Source organism: Aulonocara sp. 'chitande type north' Nkhata Bay, linkage group LG11 (assembly GCF_057382095.1).
Source record: "Aulonocara sp. 'chitande type north' Nkhata Bay isolate Kocher_YH1m ecotype deep benthic linkage group LG11, A_spYH_male_GT1.1, whole genome shotgun sequence".
Classification (NCBI taxonomy): Eukaryota; Metazoa; Chordata; class Actinopteri; order Cichliformes; family Cichlidae; genus Aulonocara; species Aulonocara sp. 'chitande type north' Nkhata Bay.
In genome coordinates this window covers 9,546,571-9,562,114 of record NC_141354.1, presented here as the reverse complement: position 1 = coordinate 9,562,114, position 15,544 = coordinate 9,546,571, and the positions used below count along the sequence as shown (strand labels likewise).

At 39.7% G+C, this 15,544-nt stretch overlaps 1 long non-coding RNA gene across 2 annotated transcripts; it reads left to right on the top strand.

Annotated features, from left to right (window-relative positions):
* Positions 1-698: 698 nt before the first annotated feature.
* On the top strand, positions 699-3,594 carry LOC147318487 (uncharacterized). 2 transcript variants are annotated; one of them, XR_015131382.1, is made up of 3 exons: positions 699-947; positions 1,042-1,105; positions 1,408-3,594. It is a non-coding gene; the product is annotated as an uncharacterized LOC147318487 (long non-coding RNA). The 2 variants fall into 2 exon arrangements; XR_015131381.1 differs by having other exon boundaries at positions 699-952.
* The last annotated feature ends 11,950 nt before the right edge of the window (positions 3,595-15,544 follow it).

Sequence of the window (15,544 nt, the reverse complement as noted above, 5' to 3'; positions counted from 1 at the left end):
CATACACTATTATATATTGTACATATATTTATTAGTTTCAGGTTGGCCATTCTTGTATTTTGCTCGTTTGTGTTGTTGTGTTTGCACATCTCTGTTGCTTGTGGGGCTCGCACACAAGAATTTCACTCGCATGTGCTGTGCCAGTGTGCCTGCACTAGTGATGTGACAATAAAAAGTGATTTGATTTGATTTGATTTGATTTACATTGGTTTTGCATCAAAATTACTTAAAAAAAAACCCTGACAAAACCATGAGCAATTATCTGGAATAACCAATTTTAACATCTTATTTCTTAAGGCTGTATTTTTAGCAACAACACTTAATGTGTTTTTAAAACAAAATGGTAGGTTTATAAATGAGACTGAGTCTTATTTGATTTCTGTGTTTTAGGTCTCAAACATAGTCCAGCATTGACGAACCATCAGTTTGGAAGGGTTACCGATATTTGTTCGCGACGACGAGACCAAACTCTTCTTAACATGTCTGGTGAGTATGCAAATCTTCTCAATCTTCAGTTTTGGTTTACGGTGTAACCCACATACAATGAGGGTACCACTTTAAGGACTGATATGAGGAGAGATGGACAGCCTGCCCAACCAATCGAAATGCACAGGTCCCAGTATGTTTTGACCAATGGGAGAGCAGTCTGCCGCTGTATGTCCCACCTACGTGCTCTGTGTTTGCTGCTATGTGTGGAGGTAGTCGCGCGCTGGCAGGAGAAAAGAGAGACTGAAGCTTTTGAGCTGGAAAAAAGTATTAGATATAAGTTGCAACCAACACTGGTTATCAGCTACCTTTCATGTTAAAAGTAGCCACAGTGAGTAAGCAGGCAAATGCTGCATTTTTCTGGTGACTTTAAAAAGTACCGCGTGGAGCTAAACTGTTAGCCTTTGTTAGCTCTGGTTGCTATCAACTGCCTGGAAGTTCATGTCAATCTGCTTCCAGAAGTAAGGTAACACTTGAAGCGCAACTTATGTTTATTTTTCCTTCATGTCGTATTACGGTTATTAAAGAGAAAACATGTCCTGTTACGTTATTTAGAGCCCTGCATTTTCCGACCGAGAGACACTATGCCATTGTCTTCAGCCGTGATGCGCTGAGATCGGTGAGCACATGTTGTATGTCTCAGTTAGTTCACGTCTGTTTCACATTTTATTGTTGAGAAACTGAATTAATCTCAATTGTTTGATTAATAATTGTCGCATATGCGACATATATGCATATGCACTGACTTTACTTGGTTTAATGCATAGTTTGTGTAAGAGAAATGTTTTATTTTTGCAAAATTGAGTATTTTTATTGCAAATTTATGTTGAATGTGATTTAAACAAAATCCTAAGTTGTGAATTATAGCTAGAACAGCATAATTAATATTTGAATTGCTCTTCTGACCCTGTCTGTTGACAGGTCAGGTTTTTTTTGTATGCTGAATTGTTTCTGAGGTGGATTCCTCCGGTGAAATAGATGGCGAGCCTTCCCACCTGGACTTAGAGAGACTGAGATTCGCTTCTTTTCCACTTGATGATCTGCTGCACGTTGCGGTGTGGTAGGACTGTATCACTCACACTTTCACGCACAGCTGGTTATACATAAGACCACTGACTGACATTCTCTCATCCCTATTTTCTTTCACACCCTGGGAATTTTTTGGACTTTACCCCTTGGACATTTTTTATTTGGGACTTTAAATAATGAGCTGTTGTGTAGAACATTCTCCACATGTGAAAAGAGTGTGAGATTTTCATTTGAATGTACATTGGATTTGTGTAATCTGTTCTATAAGAGTTAAGGAGTCAGGTTACTAGGGTGCACCCGAGCATTGAAACCCGAACATTGAAAACCAAAAATAACACTTGGCCAAGTCATTGCTTTAGTAGTTTGTGTTTTACTTTTCTTTTAATTTTTGTAAGTTTCCTTTCTACCATTGTAAAGTGTCTTTAACCTGTGCTTGTCAACCTTATGGTTTATGTCACTAAAGTTGGCCGGTTCTTTTGAGTTACATTCTTGTCTCTGTGTCTCATTTGAACACACCCCTGTGCTCCTATAGTCGAGCCTATTGGTCCATTGATATATTCTTTTCAACAATTCCCCTTACTGTGTTACAAGACACTTATATGTACTGTTGTTAATTTTGCATAGGATACAGATCCAGTTGAGAGGGCAACCCGCGGTGTTACGGTGGGCATCCTCACTGTTCTGGAGGACTGCGTGGGACCCAACTCGCAGTCCACAGGGGTCAACACTGCCATTGTTTTGGAAGAGGACATTATTCTTGATGATCTGACAGACCTTCCCACTGCCTTTGCCTACCTGTTTGGCCTACTTTATGGGCTCAACATGGAGTTTCCAAAAGAACTCAAGTACACATTTGTTTGCTGTATGGAAACCAGATAGAAGAGTTCACATCCTGCCATCTTATGTTTTGATCTGTTTGTTAGTGACTATCAATCAAGATAGGTTTGATATTCTGACTGACAATACCACACCTTTAAAATGGGATGAGTAACATTTATTACAAAAATTTGCCTTTTTTTTTTTTTTGTTTTTGGAAAAGGACTTTATTTGTGGCTGAATGTTGTCGGTATGTTAAAAATGGCTCATCTCAAAACATTGTCAGTGGTGCAGTTGTGTTTGAACACAATAAAGTTATTTGAAAATCAACATTCATTCATTAATACAACAGGGAGCACCTTATGAAAACTATAAAGGATACTTTTTCTAGACTTTAGGAAATTGATTGGCAAAACAAAAAAAGTATGTTGTGTAAACTTTAGGAATTACATTGTTAAAACAATAAAAAATATATTTTGTAAACTTTAGGAAATATGTTGCCAAAATTAAAACTAATACCTTGTGTAAACTTAAGGAAATACACAATAAAAAACAATAAAATATGAGTTAAGAAAAAGCACAGTTATTAATCTTGTAAACACAAAAACATTAGTTGAAGCAACTTTTCTCCTAAACTTGAAATTATATATTATCCATCAGAACCTAAAAATGTAAATGCAGTGGGTTGCCTTGAGTTTTTAAGTTTTCGCAACAATTTTTTTTTTTACAGTGTGCTCTGACCAGCTTTAAAGGGTTAACAATAACAATGTATTGAATAATGACTTTACACCTGGATTGGCTGGAGGACTGTTTACTTAGCCTGATAGGCCGAAGGACACTGTCTCAGCTGAACTATGGACACGCACACACACACACTTACACTGATAGGCACTCACTCATCCCCCCTCCCCTTCCAACGCCTTCGATGCTTGTTTCCTGCGAGGGAACGCGGCGGGCTGTGTGCCGCGCTGGAATGGTAGCGCTGTGCAGGGTGGCTGCTGCGTTCACTTCGGATTACTCCTCACCCCCCACCCACCCCTGTGGCTTGTCATGTCTTCACAATGTGATGCTGTGGACATTTATGTGCTTTTTGTGCAAAGGAGTTTTTTTTGTTCCCTGTTCTCATGCTGTCCTACCATGGAAGCACAGCATGAGTAGGGGTCTCTTTTTTCCTCTTGCACTTTCCCCACTGTAGTGTACATCTCAATGTTTTTTTTCTCTGATTCTACCGATCTCCGACCTGTATCCCCATGTAATGAGAAATGGGACTTCCCCCCCCCCCCCCCCCGACCTTACACATATAGCACATATGTGTAAGGTCGGGGGGGGGGGGGGGGGGGGGGGGAGTCCCATTTCACTGCAGGGCAACCTGCATGTGACGAATAAAGCTTTGATTGATTGATAAAAAAATAATATAAAATAGTGTGCAAATACTGATAACAGTGCAAATGTTTGGAATATAAGAAATAAATGAAAAATGTAAACATCTATGTTTAGTGAACTTTGCAGTGTTACTCTGTGGTGCAGCTACGACACTGTAGCAAAGTTTACACACTGTGTCTACTTGATCCACGTCTGACTCCGCGAACCCATAATGTTTCCACACCACCGAAGTTTTTTTTTTTTTGTTTTTTTTACCTCTCTTTTCAATCAACGGCACTCTCCTCTCCAAATAACTTCTGCTTAGCTTTCCGAGCTTCCCTCGGGTTCTCTTAATTGTTGTGAAGCGTGTTCGAAATGCAGAGAGGTGCGCTCGATTTGCCACACGGAGCAGCGCGAGAGTAAAGCATGAGGGAGGTGCTAATAATCGGCTCAGTCATTTTTAATGATCGTTGAAAGCCCAGATCGTAATCGTGATTAAAATTCGATTAATTGAGCAGCCCTACCGGCCCTCGAGGACTGCAGTTTGAGACTCCTGTTATAAATAGTACGTTTGCACAATAACTCAATAACACAAACATTAATATGCAAATTGTCATGACCATTGATCAACAACCGCTTGTGATCGGTTCATCAGCAACAGGTGAGTATGATCATCAGCAGGTGTGGCTGTCTCCAGAGAGGGAACCTCTCAGACCCCAGCGCTGTACAAAACCTAGGACACAGGCAAACACAGAAACACACATAAAAGGGAGAGAGAGACAGGGAGCTCTAGGATGTAGGGAAACAAACAGAAATGGCAGGTTCAGCCAGCAAGGACAGAGGGATGGTGACAATAATCAGTTACAATATAACTTATAAAACTTATAAAAATGTATCAACTTACTTATAATCTTTACAAAATACAGAAGGGCAGGCCGCTTGACCATCATTTTTTATCAATTGGTCAAAGGCGTAGAGCAGGGGTGGCAGACATAGTGCCCACTGGCTGATTACAATTCTATCTGGCCCTTGGATTCGCTGGCCAGTGACATCTGACCCAGTCTGCCAATCCTCCCGGAAGCCCCTCCACAAAATGCTCCAATGATATCCAGCAGCCTCCACCCTCCGTTAGGCTGGGTGTCATAGCAGCGTGGTGTAACAGGTTTTCCCATCCAGTGTGTGTATCAGATGCTGTTGTTGCCATCCATGTGGGCACCACCAGAGACAGCCCCTGCCAGAACAGAAACTAAGACTGTAAAAATCTGCGCCTGTTTTTTGATGCGTTCTATTTATTAATGATTATTATGAGCAAACTATGACTTTTTGCATTCTGTTTGTTTTTTTTATCTTTACTAGCCACTCTCTAAATCACACTCAAACTGCAATTAAGAAACCAAACTTCTTGGAAACTGTTGATTCTGTGACTTATAAAGTTCTTAAGTAATCCAGGTAAAGGTTAACTTCAATTCTTGATTTATTCTGTAATCTCTGGTCATATCTTATTCCCCTCAGTTTATTTGCTGCCATTGTCCCTTCTTTGTAATTGATTGTATTTCATTGTTTATACTCAGCTGCTGCCTTTCACTCAGTATTTTGAGTTTTTTATGGACTTATCATAAATTGTCTTGAAATTCAGAAAGTATTTATGTTCTTGTTCCTGAGTATATTATGTTTGAGTGCCTCTGAGTTTGATAGTTATAGCTCTTGATTTCTTGTTATATGTTGGTTCTTCTTTTTGTGACCAGTCTGTCCTTCTCTCCATGTCCTGTTTTCAGCATCTTTGTGCTTGTTTACCTTCAGTTTCTCCAGTCTGTCATATCCCCTGTATGGTTTCTCTGGGTCTGTGAAGTGTCAGTCTTTGTTTCGGTGTTGACTTACCTTTGGTTTGTGTCTAGTTTACAGACTACAAACTAAACATGAAACTATAACCTTTTTATATCCTGATCTCTCCTTAGTTTGCAATATTTAGTTATCTTCATCATTGGCCCTGGTCATGTCTCCGTATCTACTCTGTGCCCTGTCTCTATGGTTGTCTGGTCTTCCTGTTATTCACATGTCTGTGTTTACTCCTTCCCTCTGTGTTTAAGTTTATGTATCTGGAATCTGGGTCTATCTCTGTTTGTGTCCTGTCTTCTGTCTCTTGTCCTGCGTGCATTGTGTTTCAATTCTGTTGCCCTAGTCTTGTTATTATGATCTAATTCAACTGTGTTGCCTGGTGTGTTCTATCTTCCCGATTAACTAATGATTATTTAAGTCCTTAGTTTCCTTCTTTCTTTTTTGCAACCTCCCTATAGGTGTCTGTCCTGTCTGTTTGGTGGTTTCCTGTGTATTTCTTTAGTTAGCATTTCCAAGAATATGTCCAATTCTCATGACATTTTGCCTTTTTTGCCGTGTTATCTGCCTTTGTGCTTTGCCAAAATCCAGATCACATGAAGACCCATTCAACAGCTCATTTGGAAGTACTGACACCTGCTGGTTATTCAATGTACAGCAGCCCTGCTGTGATATTACATATGGGCTACATGCCAGTCGATATATAAACATAAAGATGTACCAAATTGCAGAATACCCATATGATGTCCTGAATAAGCCTATCTGTGATTGATTAAAGATGTATGTTATCATTGTGAGATACTGTGTCAAAATGCTCCCTAACAGCTGATGTTAGGGAACACCTCGGATCAGTGCTTTAAGTGGGCCGGTACGCGCCGGTACTCAGTACCGCCACTTCTAAATATAGCTCTTGAGAGTACCGCCACCTCTCCATGCGCCCAGAACGTGCTTTTAGCGTACCGGTACTCTCATTTGCACATCTGTTATAATCGTTTGGCTGCGCTGCCGCTTTTCAGAGCGCCCTTCACAAGCACGCTTCCTAATTCGTCCCACCGAGAGCAGAGCCTACATTACCCATACACCAATGTGTTTTACAAGTGAAAAGCGCATGCGTCGCTTTTGCCGTTGTCATGTCAACAACTCAACGTGGTCCGGAGAGGGTGTGTAAAACGCGCAAACAGCTGCTCGGCTAAAATACAAAAACAATGAACACTTAATATGCTCTCCTGGCTTCAGACTGTGAGTAGTAAAAGAACATGGTCAGAATCAGAGGACTCGCTGGCTGACCCCCCACCAAGCCAGAATGATATCGCTGCAGGTCACACGCAAGCTAATGAAAGCTGCACTAGTGCCGCAGCCGCGGACGACGGCACTTTTTGCGACGACGAGGACGAGAATGACACCATTTCTACCGATGACAACAGCCGCGTTGCGAGCACGAGTGGCCAGAATGTTGGTCCCAAGCACAAGTCCGGTATTTCTCCACAAATTACAAGTGGCTGATCAGCAGAAATCAAAAGTTGGGTTGTAGTGTGTGTAGTCAAGTTTGTGCTCGCGTGGACATGCAGCAAGGGCAGAGAGTGTCGCAGGAGTGGAGTGGGTGCTTAATCTCGTCTTTTGGAAGGGACAAGGCTGCACAACAAAACTCACTACGAAAGAAAATAAAAGAGCACAGAGACTCAATTTATCACAAGAAAGCAGTTGAAATAAAAGAGAAGGCAACACAAAATACAATGCAAAAACACATTGAAGATATGAGAAAGGCTGACTACGCTTCAACTTGCAATGTGTTTAGAACAGCTTATAAGATTGGCAAGCATGGGCGTCCCTTTACAGACATGCCAATAGATGTCCAGTTGCAAGTCTTAAATGGTGTCAAGATGGGCAGAGTTTTGCACTCTAATAACTCATGTGCAAATATACTGGATCACATTGCAGCTGAAATGAAAAAGAAGGTAGTCAATGACATAGTGATGAATGAAAGAAAATTGTGTGTGCTCATTGATGAATCCACTACAATAAGTGGAAAGTCTGTGCTTGTCGTGTGCCTGCGGTCAGCTATTTCCAATGAAAATCCAGACACAATATTTTTTGAACTGATTGAGCTGCAGGGGACCACAGCAAAGGACATCACTGAAGCACTGTTAGGATGTCTTCATAATAATGGCTTTGACCCTCACTACCTACAGGAACATTTGTTGGCATTTGCTTGTGATGGAGCCTCAGTGATGCTTGGGAGGAAAGCAGGAGTTGCTGCCAAAGGAGGTTGCAAAGAAAAGCGTCTGGACTTCTTTAAGTTGCTTGAAGACGTTTCACCTCTCATCCGAGAAGCTTCTTCAGTTCTAAGGTCAAATGGTGGAGAGTCCCAGATATAAACCTAGTGGGAGAAACCCCCCACAGAGGGACAAAAGGACCCCCTGATGATCCTCTAATCGCCTGAGCCAAGGTGTGAGACTGGGTGTGGGTCCCAATCAGCCAGAGTTTCGGGTGTGTTCATTGTGAAACCTGGCCCCACCTTATCATGCGAATTCCTGAGGTCAGATGGCCCAGGATGTGAGTGGACGTTAAGGCGTCTGGGAAGGGATCTCAAAACTGGATTATAGATGGCAGAGAGTTGGTGTCGTAAACCACCGCCTCTGTTCAAAGATGGTCGCTCACAGTGGACATAGATGGCTTCTTTCACTCCTCTTTCAAACCATCTGTCCTCTCTGTCCAAAATGTGAACATTGGCATCCTCGAAAGAGTGTCCTTTATCCTTAAGATGCAGATGGACTGCTGAGTCTTGTCCTGTGGAGGTGGCTCTTCTGTGTTGTGCCATGTGCTTGTGAAGTGGCTGTTTGGTCTCTCCAATGTAGAGGTCTGAGCATTCCTCGCTGCACTGTACAGCATACACCACATTGTTAAGTTTGTGAGAACCTTCACAGACAGGAGTTGCTGTGCAGCTTTGTTCCAAATTCCCTTACCTGTTTGTCTGGCATTGTTCCAATCACAGACTGGAACTGGCAGTTTGTGATGTTTTGAAGGAGGTAGGAGGAATCAACCACTTTAAAATATTCTTAGATCAGCTTTACTCCCTCTACCATGCATCACCAAAAAACCAAAGGGAGTTAACAGAGAGTGCTCACAATGTTGGACAACGTCTCCTTGTGATAGGCCGTGTTTTATCAGTGCGTTGGGTTGCTTCAAGTGAGAGAACAGTGAAAGCATGTATGGGAGAACTACCAAGCTCTGCAGGTACACTTTACAAGTGCTGCTGCTGATACCAGCAGGGACTCAAGAGAGAGCAAAATACAAATTAGTTTATAATTTATTTTATGTACATTTTGTTAAAAAAAAATTTCAATACCTTTTTGCACATTTTATTTATGTTCAGTAGCTCTTTCTAGCTCAAGCAAATCCACAAACTAATAAAATGATTTATTATTTTGTATAAAGTTGTCTGTTGACTGTTGTATATAAAACCCATTCAATATAGTTGTTGTTACCTCAGGGGAGGCAGAAAAAAAATAGAGTACCGGCACCTCTTTTGGGCCACTTAAAGCACTGAGCCTATCCCAGCTGTCATAGGGCGAGAGGCGGGGTACCCACTGGACAGGTCGCCCTTCTGTCGCATGGCCAACACACAGGTACAGACAACCATTCGCACATTCACACTTAGTGGCAATTTGGATTATCAAATTAACCTATCCCCACAGGTTGCATGTCTTTGGATGGTGGGATGAAGCCAGAGTACCTGGAGGGAACCCACGCAAACACAGGGAGAACATGCAAACTCCACACAGAAAGACCCCGGCCTGATGGTGGAATTGAACCAAAAATAATTATGTATTTATTTATATTTTTATCTTGTTTCAGACCTCTAATCTGTTCTTCTGTTAATCTGATAACTCCCCTTTTATAAAACAATGGAATGGGTGAAAATATATGCATTTTGATACATATTGACTTCCCCATTGTACCATATATGAAACAATATTGAGACATAATAAAGCTGAATGCAAACTAACAAGTCACTTCTCATCCCAAAGAAATAATAGCACGCTAACATATCTGTGTCACTTTCTTTTAGATGCGGCAAAGAGAAGAAGAGATTAATCCTTTAGAGTAGATTTTGTTTTTCATATGCGTTTGCTTCAAAGGTATGATGCTGTTTGTACAATGTATATATTTAGTGATAAGCTGTACAACACAAAAACTCTTCAATCTAAAAGTCTACTTTTTAAAATCTTACGATGTTGTTTATTTTTCAAGCAATTTTTGTGAGGAATTTGTATTTTGTTTTATGCATTTACACTTTCCTTCTCTGCTTGATTGTCCTGTTTCTGTACTTTATTTAATCATTGTTTGTTGCATAATTTGTTACAGTTACTCAAACAAAAGCCTCATCTAGGACCGCTGATGTGCCATCCTCAGTTAAAGGTCTCCGTGGCTCATGTGTGGTCATCCCATGCTCTTATGACTACCCAGCTGGAGAAGACCAAAAAGTCAACATATTCACAGGGATTTGGAAGACCACGGAAAGAGAGCGTGTCATCTATCATCCAACTGAATCTAAAATTCTGGAGAAATATAGGAGACGAACAAATAAATAAATAGTGTGCACAGTTCAATAACACTTTAACCTCCTAAGACCTGAACTCTTTCATGGCATGCATTTTTATTTTTTCTTTGCTATTTGGGCTGATTGGGACCTGATAAATTTAAAAACAAAGAATTATCGTTTTACCTGATGTAGTTTGTGAGAACAGGATATCTGGCCCTTGAGAGCAAAATATAAGATTGCGGACTAGACAAAAAAAGTGATGTCCACATATGTTAACGCCAGGTCATAAGAGGTCAATAATAATAACGCATTTGTGCAAAACGACAACTCAACCTACAAGATCACTTTAATATCAAATATCATGTAGCAGTGTTGGTTTCTATGACTCAATTCATAAGTGTATAACTATGTAAGTTTAAAACGAAGGTTTTCAGTTAATACAGACATGTTTATGTAATTGTGTATTTTTTCATCCTAAAGCTCAAAAAGCAGGAAAACTCGTGGAGACATGAAAAGACAAAATTGTACCAAGTGAAGTTCCCATCATTTTCATTTTATTTTTTATTTTTTATTTTTTAACCAAATCTGATTCATTTTTTGTGGATTAAAGTAAAAAAAAAAACTTCCTATTATTTCACCCCATATTTATTTGCTAGTGTTGGGTGTTGGAAAGCTCAGAAGGATGATTTAAAAAATAAAGAAATTATATACATATCATTAACATAAAAAGGAATGTCCAGAATTCAAAGCTTTATAAAATATAACATCAGTTTCACAGTACATTAAGTGGTCCCCATTAAAGTGATTATAATGTTCCTGATTTACCTTGTTAACACAGATCAACCAAACCCCATCAGTTTATCTATGAAAGGAGAGGTAAAGGAGGGTGAAAATGTGTCTGCTTCCTGCTCTGTGTCTCACTCCTGCCCCACATATCCACCTGATTTCCACTGGAGTCACTCTGGAGCGCAACGTGATCAACCACAGAAGCTTCATGAAGGCCAGTGGAATTCAACATCTACTCTGACCTTTCGCTCAAACCGCTCTGATCATAACAAACCTTTACAATGCAGTGTTACATACCACGGTGGAAAGCAGCGGGAAACATACAAGATCATTAAAATAAAATGTAAGTATTTAATTATAAATACATGCTGATGATAAAAAAATCATTCAAACACTGTAATTTTTTAAAAATATATATAAAGATGAGATTCAGTGTCGTATCCCTTTCACGCATAGTGGTCACTACAGTGGACAGCTATTCAAAGGCTGTTTCCTTGTATTTGTGTCAGTGTTGATGGTATACTTGCACATAAATCACTATTGGACACTAATGTGTCACTCCAAACCTGACACCCACTGGTTGTTTAATGTTACTGTAGATGAATGACATGTTTCATTGTAATTCTTGTTATTTAACCCTGTCATGCATGAATGATGACAACCTCAATCAGGATTTTTGTCTTAAATATTTTTATTCATCTTTCTATGCCTAAAGATAAATAAACATACTTAATTCGAAGATCCCGATTGAGGTTGTCATAACCCTCTTTAACCATGTCATGCATGACAGGGTTAAACTATATAAGGAACTTGGAAAGGAAGCAAGTGGACTTTCAGTCACTTACTCTGCAAGCGACTTAGACTACTATGACCTGGATGACTGAGAATCTACATAGACATGATGTCATATGCTATTTAGAAAGACTAAATTAAAACATTCTCATAAGGGATAGAAAGTACGTGCACTGAAAAAAAGGTATTGGCCAGCTCTTGGATTTATGTAAGCATCTTGCGTGTATTTAACACAATTGCCTCATGCTTTAAAATTAAGTGTAACTATATAGTGTAGAAACTACATAATATGCAGAGAGGGTAGATTAAATTGTTCATATCATGTTCGAGTGAAGTAAGTCAATAATATAGCAATGTTAAATTTCGCGACACTGCACGGGATTTCAGTTTTGCATGCTTTGGATCGTGGTTTGAGGAAGGAATCCATCTCAGTCAAGTCAAGCAGCCGCCTTTATTTTTTTGGTAAACCAAAAGAAGTGAATTAGGTGGTTGTTACGTTACAAAAAGTTTACCTTTTAATTTGAACACAAACGTTTCATGTTTCTATATTGAACGAAATTAAATCATGTAGGATCTGTACAAAATTCAACTTAATTTGTTTTTGTTGAGATGGCATGATACAATCTAGTAAGAGTGGTTAGTTGCTGGACACATAAAATTAACAAGATCACATGAGATTTCAAAATCACTGAAGTTATAAGAGGCAGACAACTACACACACACTTTTTTAATGTGGTTTAACCTGTCAGGGATAAAAATGTGAAGACAATTCTGCATCAAGCCTTGAAATCATTGCTTTCCTACTTTTGATAAGCCTGGATTGGTGGCATGGTTATTACTACTGTGGCCTCACAGTAAGAAGGTCCTGAGTTCAAATCCACAATCTGGTGCAAACCAGATTAGACTTTGTTGAACATTATGTAAAATGAAGACAACATGTAGTATTTAAGTGACCAAGTACTGGGGTAAAGGTTATTGAATAGTGTTGAAATAAAATGACAAAATTGAGAAGGATAAAAATATTCCAAGAGCTCAACTTACTTCATCTAAACATGCTTCAATCGCATTTTCTGAACACAAAATGCACAGGTTTATTGAATATGAATACGTTGTGTTGATTTAACTCATGTGTTTAAGTTTCTGCCAAAGCAAAACATTTGTGTGCAACCAATGTCCACTATGGAATCAAATAAATCCAACATGGCCTTTTTTCCCGTGTATTTTTATCATGTCGAACTTAAGTATTATATTCCAGTTTTTCTATTTTCTTTAATTCAAATTTCTTTTAAAACATAGACAGTATATGTAGGAAAGGCCAATTTGTGCTTTGCTTTGATGTGATATGCTTTGAAAATTTACCATTTCAATATTTGTTGACCAGTGAATATGTTTTTATAAGTGTTTGATTATTATTGACTTTGTTATTAATTAGACAGTAACAACAGAAGATGTGCCTTTTGTCTTTATGAGAATGACAGAACACGTAACTCTTAATGTTTTAAGAGTATAGAAATATATGTGGAAATATAATCCATAAAATGTATGTTAGGAATGTTGTGAGTTCTTTGTGTGTGCTACATGAATATGTTGCATCAGCATTAACATTAACACCTTCACAGATATGGGTAACCACATGTCCAAATTTAATGTGGGATTACACTGCATTTTTAACTCCATCCATCCATTAATCCATTTTCAACCACCCTAGGGGGCATGACAAAATTAGACATTTTGGCCTCTGGATTTCCATCTATATTCAGCAACAACTTCATTAGATACACCTGTTAGATTAGATACACCACAACTCATCAGGTCTCCAGTCACCAGATCTCATTGAAGAGGCCTTGGGATGTGCTTGAAAGACTCAATTTTCTATTTGTTGCAAGAAAACCCCTGATAGAGTGCTACTGTGCTTCCTCTTTCATAGATATTTGAACAAAAAGTTTGAAGTAATGTGATTGAAAACACCAAAGTAATGCTGGACAGTATTCAGAAAAGTGACCAATCTGAACTGTGACTGACAAAAGTGCAAATTTTTTTAATGAGTTGTCAGCTGCAAGTGAGAAATGCAAGACAATGGAAAATATATGTAGCAGCGAAATCGTAGCTGTTTCTATGAGAATGTCTGATGTGGGTGAGGAAATATGTTAGTGATTTGAGAGCTTCATTAAGACCAGTGAGAATTAATTTTCTGCTGTTAGAACTGAGCCAAAGCGATTGAGTAAAACTGTAATGCCTTCTGTGTGGAGAAGAGTTATTGTCACAAACTGAAAGCAGGGACTCAAGCGCAGAGCAGGTTGACGTATCAGAACACGATTTATTTACACACCAGTGCAATACTATATACAGTGACGGGGGAAAGTCCAGGGTTCCAGGGGATTAAGGGAAGGCTCTCTCTCTCTCTCTCTCTCTCACGCTCGCTCACGTCCTTACATCCGACTCACACACGTCCGTACCGCGGGGAGGTCACAGGTCCGGGAAGATAAACTGGAATAGGGAAGGGAGAAATCACTCACAAATCATGAAGGTAGGGCGTAAAGGTATAAGACCAAAAGAAAGACTAACGTCAGTAGCTCAATCATCCAGCGATGAGAGGATCTGTGACCCAGCCTCAAATAGTAGATCGGTAATCAGCTGATCGCCATCAGCTGATCGCCAACAGCTGTGTGAGCCAAGGGTGGGAGCCAGCTGTGAGCTCCGCCCAGGCAGAGAGGTAGGGGAGAGAGAGAAAAAGCAAAAACACAAGTGTAGCCTTGTGAGGCCGGCTGGGCAGGCACAGGGACCATGACAGTTATCAAACTGAATTCAGCTTGAATTCAACAGAACAGATCAACAGGATGATATCCAGTTGTGATGAGTGAAGGGGTAACAGCAAATAGTCCATGTGGTGCTAGTACAGCTTTGTGAAGGCTTCTTTGTTCAATCTCTCTTCAGAAGGCAGTTGTCTCTCTGAATTTATGAAGAGGAAATGAGACCAGTCCTATTTAGAATTGATCTATTTAAAATATACTGGTTCAGGGAGTTTTGAGTGTGAAAAGAAGTGTGAAAAGAAATCATGCAACAAGTCATGTCATTTGACTGCATGCTGGCAAGTAAGTAAAAGAAATCCAGTGCTCTGCACAAACAATGGTCACATACAATATGAGGTCCAGTCTTTGTTGTTATAGATTAAAATTAAGATTTAAAATTTGTACTCTCTTCCTATTTTCCTTTTATTGCTTTCATTGGGTTGTCTAATATTACTTTATTGACAGCTGAAGACTGGTGAGTCTTTTTTGAGGTTTCTCTGGTCAGTTGACAAAACAAACAAAACAAAGTTCCCTCCCCTTGTGTACATTATTACGACACCAACTGTCTGCCATCTATAATCCAGTTTTGAGATCCCTCCCCACACTCTGACCTCGGGAATTCGCATGATAAGGTGGGGCCAGGTTTCACAATGAGCTCACCCGAAACTCTGGCTGATTGGGACCCACACCCTGTTTCACACCTTGGCTCAGGCGATTAGAGGAATGTCAGGGGGTCCTTTTGTCCCTCTGTGGGGGGATACTCCCACTAGGTTTATATCTGGGACTCTCCACCATTTGACCTTAGAACTGAAGAAGCTTCTCGGATGAGAGGTGAAACGTCTTCAGTCCAGATGCTTTTCTTTGCAACCTCCTTTGACTACGATGACCTGGATGACTGAGAATCTTCACAGACAAACAAAACAAACAAATTCAATATTTACCACCTGTGACTGTAATGAGAGTCCTAAAACATTCAATATGGCTAACATTTTTTTGGTTATGATAAACTACCAGGTCATTTTCCTATGTAAATTAGGACAAGGCAATTGCTATAATCGATACTGATAACTAAAAACATGTCACCATATTTAGTGATTAAGACTTTGCA